This window comes from Athene noctua, unplaced genomic scaffold, assembly GCF_965140245.1.
Source record: "Athene noctua unplaced genomic scaffold, bAthNoc1.hap1.1 HAP1_HAP1_scaffold_442, whole genome shotgun sequence".
Lineage (NCBI taxonomy): Eukaryota > Metazoa > Chordata > Aves > Strigiformes > Strigidae > Athene > Athene noctua.
This window is the reverse complement of record NW_027437897.1, coordinates 8,548-17,094: the sequence shown is the minus strand read 5'-3', so window position 1 is coordinate 17,094 and position 8,547 is coordinate 8,548.

Sequence of the window (8,547 nt, the reverse complement as noted above, 5' to 3'; positions counted from 1 at the left end):
ACAAAACTAAGACAACTGTAGGATGCAAAATCTCCTAGCAAATAAAAAAAACATTTCCAGAGAAAACACAGATCCCAAGCAGGGCAGCATAAAAATAATACTGGCTCACCTCTATTATCCCTGGCAGCACCAGTCAGTATGTAGAGGAAAAAGACCTCTGTAAAATGGGGCAGAGCATTAACAGCTACATGAAACCAATTCCCATTTAATAAAACAGGAACTACTGTGTACAGAATCTCAAGGTGAACCTCAAGCTGTATCAACTGGGTCAGATCAGATGAAGTTAAAAACCTGTCTCATTTATCTAACAGGTACCAACACACCCTGCAGATACTTGAGAATCCAGCCGATCCAACAGGACAGAGTCAAGGGAACAAACGTTATCCGCTGAAAGAGGAAACCATGTGGTACACTCAAAAATTGGGCCGGATCCACATCACACATGATTTGCCATCCCAGAGAACAGATCAACAAAACTGGGTCGAATGCTTTAATAGTGAGCCAGACTCTCAAAGACAAACCACACCACATGCATTGGCACTTGCCTTCTGCTTGGACACAGCATCACCTCTTACCTTAGGAAACACAAATACAGCAAAGAACAAAATAGTCTGGGTTTGGTCTAGAAATACTGTTAGTAAAAATAGTTTCCAACAGTCTGTCTAAGAAAAAAAATGTTAAAATAGAAGGGATCTCAGGCAGTAACAGTTTGGGGTGTTTTTCTTCTATTCATAGATGTATGTTCTTCTAATTTCTACTCAGGAATATCGTTACATACACAGTCCTATTCAAGCTCATCTTTACTGTGAAGCCGCCCATAAGAGTCAAAACTATTATGATGTCAGTCTTCCCTGCATTACCTATTGTTTGAACTCTGAAGTATAACCATTCCCTACATGTGCCTATTAGCACGTGGCTTTTGCAACACCAGCGTGCAAACCCAGCAGGTAGCAACAGCACATCAAATGGAACTCAGGTCTGAAATGAAATTCTAATTCACATTGGGATCCGCTAATCCCTTCTGCTCACCCTGAAGGTGAAAACAACTTGCAATACATCTGTAACAAAAACATTGCCTGAAGGTGCATCTTTCGACCTCTGAAAGATGTAGAATGAATAAACCCAGAAATTTCCTTTGTTATTTGCCAAACAACTCTAAGCTTGAACAAAGCCCTTGACAGAACCTGCAATGTTGGTTCTGGTTTTGGTAAAGAAATACTGTTTGCCATGAAAACACAGAGACAGAATAACAAGTCCTGAGTTTGTTCACCATCTCTTAAAACATGCAATAATGATTGAAGCAGCTGATCATGACAAAGTTTTACTCCCCCATAGGAACATTGGCTTTTCTTTCCTCACACCACCACCACCCAGGCTGAGGAACAATTTAGTTTTTGGCAGCTTCGTGTGTCAGGTCCAGAGAGCAGAGATTCGTTAAACAAACTGAAGTGTGCATCACAGGGACAACAGAAGATCCGAAAACATTTATCAGACACCCTGCTGCATGGAAATATTTTTTTAAATAAATATTGAACAACAGTATCTTTGAACTTCTCCAGTTAATAGACCTTACAGTCCCCCTACAGTGCATCAATAAATGCGCCTCAGAAAATCAGTGTATCACTTCAGAGCATTTAATAATGTCCCAAATGCCTTTGTTATGCAGACTGTATGTAAGGTGAATGCTCTCCAGGAGAAAAACTATGCATTAATGGTGCCTTCCTTTCTTCTGTTAGTAAGCACAGCATCCCTGCTTCAGTTCTGTTCTCTTCCACCTCTAGGTCCTTCCTGCAGACAGGTGACTCCATTGAAGCACTGAGTTCAGAATAGTTTGGCATCCAGTTCCACAACTCAAGTTATTAAAACAAATCCTGCTGCCACTCATGAACCATGGCTGAATGGCTGACTATTCCTTTCCCTTAAGCCCAAGATTTTTATTCATGTATCTGTACCTCTTTGAAATAAAAACATCACAAAGACACCAACATGCTGAGAATTCCATGTCTTGTCTTACCAGTGCCTAATTCAGGCAATGAAGAACCTGACATCCACCAACACCCACCCTAAGTCTGTCTGCTGTGAGGATTTCGTTTGCACAAATAAGCTTTGTAGGTTCCTACTCACTTCTCAATGGGTTGTTTCACTCCTGATTTTGCATCTGGACACAGAAAAGTAGGGAGGACATTTTATTTTTTCGTTATTTTCTTGCTTTAGAAATACCAAAATAAAGTATATGCATGTTTATGAGTATATACATTCACAAGACCTCAGGAACACTCCATTTCACGTAAATATATCAGCTCTGATCATATCCTGTTACTAAACCGTACTGTCCTGAGGCATTAACTTTACTTCTGCTTCCCTTCTGCTCTTAGAAACTTGACAGGCAGTAGGAGCAGCCTGGCAGCTTGTCTCTGAAATCGAGGCACTTCTCACTTATCAATGATGATTCTTGTTTAAGACATAAACATTTTCCCACTTGATCAAATCATAGAATATAATCCTCCTTTTTTTAACCTCTTCTTCCAATAGAAAGGATTCAAATTTAGAAGGGATTCAGTGTAAAAACAAGTGACTTTGTAGCTGAGAACTAATTTCCATTCAGTAGACACTGTGTTACACACAACACGTATCCTTAACGTGTGCCTGGGAGCTAGCAGCAGCTGAAGCCCAGCCATGACTCTTCATTTCTTTAATTGATGTTTTGTTCTGCACAACCTTTACTGATTGCAGGCACCTTCCTCTGGCACAGGAATGGGCAATACAAAGAACAACATGCCAAGGTATGGGGAAAGCAAAAATCTCCCAAAAGTTACCTTCTGTCTGACATAGGGGGGGAAAAAAGTCCTGAAAATGTATCTCTGGTGATCAGTTTATCAGTGTAGGTGTGAACAAGGCATATTAAATAGCACCTCAGAAATCTTTACACCACTGTGAGGCCCAACCTGACATCCCATCCCAGCAGCAGCCAGTCTCTGAGCCCCAACACAAGGCTGTAGCTTGACATGCACTTTAAGGTATCAGCCACTTCAAAAAAGACATTTTCTCTGCTTGCCACCCTCAACCAACAACTCCCCCGCGCCCGCATCACACTGCAGCGTGGTGTCATGACTACAGGGACCCAAGCCAGGGTTAACTGACCCACCTGTGCCTTGGTTATTTTTGACCACAGAATTTGCTGACCAGCAGAACCCCTGAAGCACAGGGTTAAACAGTGAAAGTACAGTATGAATAAACGGGTGACACCACGTCTTTTAATAATTCCCTCAGAAATACCAACACAGTAGACACACAGAATTCACTTCAGAAGCTTACCTTTCTATCTGCAGGTATATGCTCTCCCGAATACAATTCTGTCCATAGAAGAGTCTGTGGCTTCTACTGACTGCTTCCCCTCCCCCCCCCCCCCCCCCCCCTTCATCTAAATCTACTTAATACAGCCGTAGTCTTGTTCTGAAACTGTTCATAAATTCCTTTTAATGTGAAAAATGCCAAATCATTTAAGAAAACAATTTATCACACAAGCCTTAAACACAAAGTAAAAAATATTTCCCATATTATATACTTGCAAAATAAGGAACACAAAAGCGACGTCTGAACAACAGCTGTGAAAATAGTTGCCCCTGGTAAATACCAGGTGAAAGGAGAAAAAGATACAGAAAAAGAAGTATTGTCGTCTACTGCAAGAAGAGCACATAATTGTCACATCAGAAGGGAGCAAATGGATTTTGTATAAAGACTTGAATTATCAAATTCGGGAAGATGTCAGTGCTAAGGATACTTTGTCATTTACATTTGATCAGAGCTCACATGAATAGAAGTTATAGGCATCAATCTCTATGAATCTAGATGCAGAAATACTCCTTTCCTTTTTTTTTTTCTTTCCCCTTTTACAGGCTCAGAGAAGGTAAAGTGTTTCAAAAGAACAGGTATAGCTTTGATAAAAAGATCAAATTGCTTTCCATGGCATTTCTGTTCTTAAAGAGTAAAGACAAAAATGACAACTTCTTGTTTTCATCCAAAGGAAAAACTCTGTTAAACTGACTAATGAAAATGCAAACAGACTCAACACTACTGTCCACACTGTGGCATTTACAGTAGAAAAACTGCATTAGGTCCCTCTTTCAGCTGAAATGCCTGACAGGTTGTTGCCAGCAATGCAGATTTTACACGCTGCCTTATTGTCCTCTGCACACTGTCCCTTAGAGCCAATATCCATAGAAAATAAGACTAAGCCCTGGATCTCAATATCTGAGGTAACAGAAAGGTTACAAATTTTTCTTGGCAATCAGTTCTGCCAGCTCTTGACCTGTTTAGCTCCCAGCTTCTCCCTTAACTCCTGCCTGATTTACAAAGAAAAATCTCTCTCCCATCTTTCCAGCTCCTTCCACTGACCTACTTTCCACCCTCTTCACTTTCAGAGCTCCACTAGCCCCAAATTTCCTTTAAACTTCTTTCCTTCCCAACGCTTTATGGCTTCCTTTTTCACATGACCTGCAGTGAACTCCACCCCAACCCATACTCAGTCCGTCTTCTTACCTTCAACCCTTCCTCCCTCAGCAGCACTTCATCATCCTCCCCATTTCTAACAGAACAAAGCCCACCCTCTAGTCAGCCCTACCCTTTTAACCTCCTCACTCCTCTCTGGATCAGGTCCTTACCTTCCCCACTCCCACTTCCTCCATCCAGCAAGGAGCCAGATTCCAAAAGTTGGCATATTCATAAAAACAAGAGTCTGCCAGTGTCACAATCTGCCACATCTACATATTTAAAAAGCCAATTTAATTTCACTAAGAATTCCCTCCCACTATTGTTTTGTCAATTATCAGGCCTAGCATAAAGGACACAGCCAGCATAAAGATGAACCAATCATCAAATTGTATTTGACACAAAAGGGTCAGTACATGGGTGAGCGCTGGGGGTACAAACAAGTCAGATTATACACAATCGACATCAATCCCACTGACCCCAACAATGACACCACACAACCAACAATGGGTGGAATAAATGGTGAAATGCAGTCTCCCATAGAAGGGACGGGAGACAACCGAGTCGACAAACCAAACATGTAAGACCAAGGAAGCCACAAACTGAACCTCTATACAGCCCATGTTTACAAAAACCAGACCTAATTGGAGTCCAGTTCCAGAGAGTCAGAAAGTGCCTCCCCAACAGGAAACTCTGCATAGTGCATACACCTCACAGACAGACACCCCCCATTCCAGTAACTGGTCCCAGCTGTTATCCCTCAGTGGGACACCTGACCTTTGGTCACTCAATGCAGACACCCGGGGCTCCTTTACCCAACGGCTCTGTCTGCCAGGCCGGCTCCACCCTGGGGGGAAGCCTAAAGGGAAACTCACCCCCCGTTTGGGAAGGGCTGTGGGAGTCACCCATGTGTCAACCTTGATTTGGGGCTTGGGGTTGAAACCCCAGCATTTCAGAAACCAACCTACACCACACAAAAGGCTAAATAAGGCATTATAAATGTACAATATCAAACTACAATGCACAAAAGGCTAAATTAAGCATTTTATAAGCAAGATATCAACCTACACCACACGAAAGCCTAAAAAAGGCATTTTATACGTACGATACCAACCTACGTTGCAAGAAAGGGTAAATAAGGCATTTTATACACGATACCAACCTACACTGCATGAAAGGTTAAATAAGGCATTTTTACGTAGGATACCAACCTACACTGCACGAAAGGCTAAGTAAGGCATTTTATACATACAGTACCAACCTACAATGCACAAAATGCTAAATATTCATTTTATACACAAGATACCAACCTACACAACAGGAAAGGCTTAATAAGGCATTTTATACATATGATACCAACCTACAACACACGAAAGTCTAAGGCATTAAATACGCAAGAAACAAACCTACACCAACAAAAGCCTGAATAAGGGATTTTATACCCAAGATACCATCCTTAACACAGCACAACAAGGCTAAACAAGGCATTTTATACGTACGATACCAACCTCCACTGCACGAAAGGATAAATAGATAATTTTATATGCAAGATACCAACCTACACAGCACAAAAGGCTAAATAAGGCATTTTATATGCAAGATAACAATCTACACTGGGTGAAAGGCTAAATAAGACATTTTATACATATGATACCAACCTACACCTCACGAAATGCTAAATAAGGCATTTTAAAGGCAAGATATCAAACTAAACTGCACGAAAAGCTAGATAAGGCATTTCATACGCATGTTAGCAACCTACTCTGCTGGAAAGCCTAAATAAGGCATTTCATACCCAATATAGCAACCTACACCACACAAAAGGCTAAATAAGGCATTTTATATGCACAATACCAATCTACACCACATGAAAGGCTAAATAAGGCATTTTATACGTACAATATAAACTTACACGGCACGAAAGGCTAAATAATGCATTTAATATGCAGAATACCAACCTACACCTCATGAAACATTAAATAAGGCATTTTATAGGTACGATATCAACCTACGCTGCACAAAAGACTAAATAAGTAATTTTATACGCAAGATACCAGTACCTACACAGCACAAAAGGCTAAATAAGGCATTATAAACATACGATAACAACCTACGCCACACAAAAAGATAAATAAGGCATTTTATACGCAAGATACCAGCCTACACCACACGTAAGGCTAAATAAGGCATTTTAGATGTACGATACTGTGGTGGTTTAAACCCTGCCGGGACCGGAGAGCACGTTGCTGTTGCCCCTACCCCACCCGCAGCCGGTCGGGCTGGAAGTGAGGCACAAACCCCGGGCTAAAATAAGAAGAAATTTAATACAACAGTGTGATAAACAATCTGAACAACAACAGTAGCAATTATAACAACAATAAACAGCATTAACAGTAAACAAGACAAAAGATATACAGAGAAGTACCGCAAAATGGTGACGGAACAGCTCCCCTCCACCAAAAAGCCAAAGACAAAGTAAAAAAGGTTTCTGCCCCCTGGACCTGACGTCAGCATGGTATGAATAACCCGGCTGGAGATCCCTTCCCCCTCTCTGCTGGGGAAACTTAACCCCATCCTAGTTGAACCAGGACAGATACCAAACTACAACTTACGAAAGGCTAAATAAGGCATTTTATACGTACGATATCAACCGTCACTGCACGAAAGACCACATAAGTAATGTTATACGCAAGACACCAAACTACACAGCATGAGAGGCTAAATAAGGCATTATAAATGTACGACAACAACCTACGCAACACAAAAGGCTAAATAACGCATTTTATACCCACAATACCAACTTACACAGCATGAAAGGCTAAATAGTCACTTTTATACACAAGATACCAACCTACACAGCATGAAAGGCTAAATAAGGCATTTTATATGCAAGATATCAACCTACACCGCACGAAAGGCTAAATAAGGCTTATATACACACGATAACAACCTACACTGCACGAGAGAATAAATAAGGCATTTTATATGCAAGATATCAGCCTACACCACACGAAAGGCTAAATAAGGCTTATATACACACGATAACAACCTACACTGCACGAAAGATTAAATAAGGCATTTTATATGCAAGATATCAGCCTACACCGCACGTAAAGCTAAAAAAGGCATTACATACGTAAATTATAAACCTACGACGCACGAAAGGCTAAATAAGGCATTTTATACAAACGATACCAACCTACACAGCACGAAAGACTAAGGCATTTTATACGTACGATACAACCTACGCCACACGAAAGACTAAATAAGGCATTTTATACGCACGATACCAACCTAAACCACACAAAACACTATATAAGGCATTATATATGCAAGATATCAACCTACAGCGCACGAAAGGCTAAAAAAGGCATTTCATATGTACGATACCCAAATACACCGCACAAAAATCTAAATAAGGCACTATAAATTTACAATACTAATCTACACCCCACGAAAGGCTAAATAAGGTTTTATAAACGTACAATACCAATCTACAAAGTTTGAACGTTTAAATAAGGCATTATATAAGCAAGATACCAACCTACAATGCAGGAAAGTCTAAATAAGGCATTTTATACGCACGATACCTACCTACACCACACAAAAAGTTAAATAAGGCATAATATAAGAAAACAACCTACACAGCATGAAAGGCTAAATAAGGCATTTTATAGGTACGATACCAACCTACACTGCATGAAAGTATAAATACGGCATTTTATACGTATGATAGCAACCTACAATGCAGAAAAGGCTAAATAAGGCATTTTTTACACAAGATACCAACCTACACAGCACGAAAGGCTAAATAATGCATTATAAACGTACGATAACAACCTACATTGCATGGAAGGGTAAATAAGGCATTTTATATGTACGATACCAACCTACAGCACACGAAAGTCTAAAAAAGGCATTTCATACGCAAGAAACCACCTACACCGCACAAAAGCCTAAAGAAGGCATTTTATATGCAAGATATGAACCTACACATCACGAAAGGCTAAATAAGGCATTTTATATGCACGATAAAAACCTACACCACAGAAAATGCTA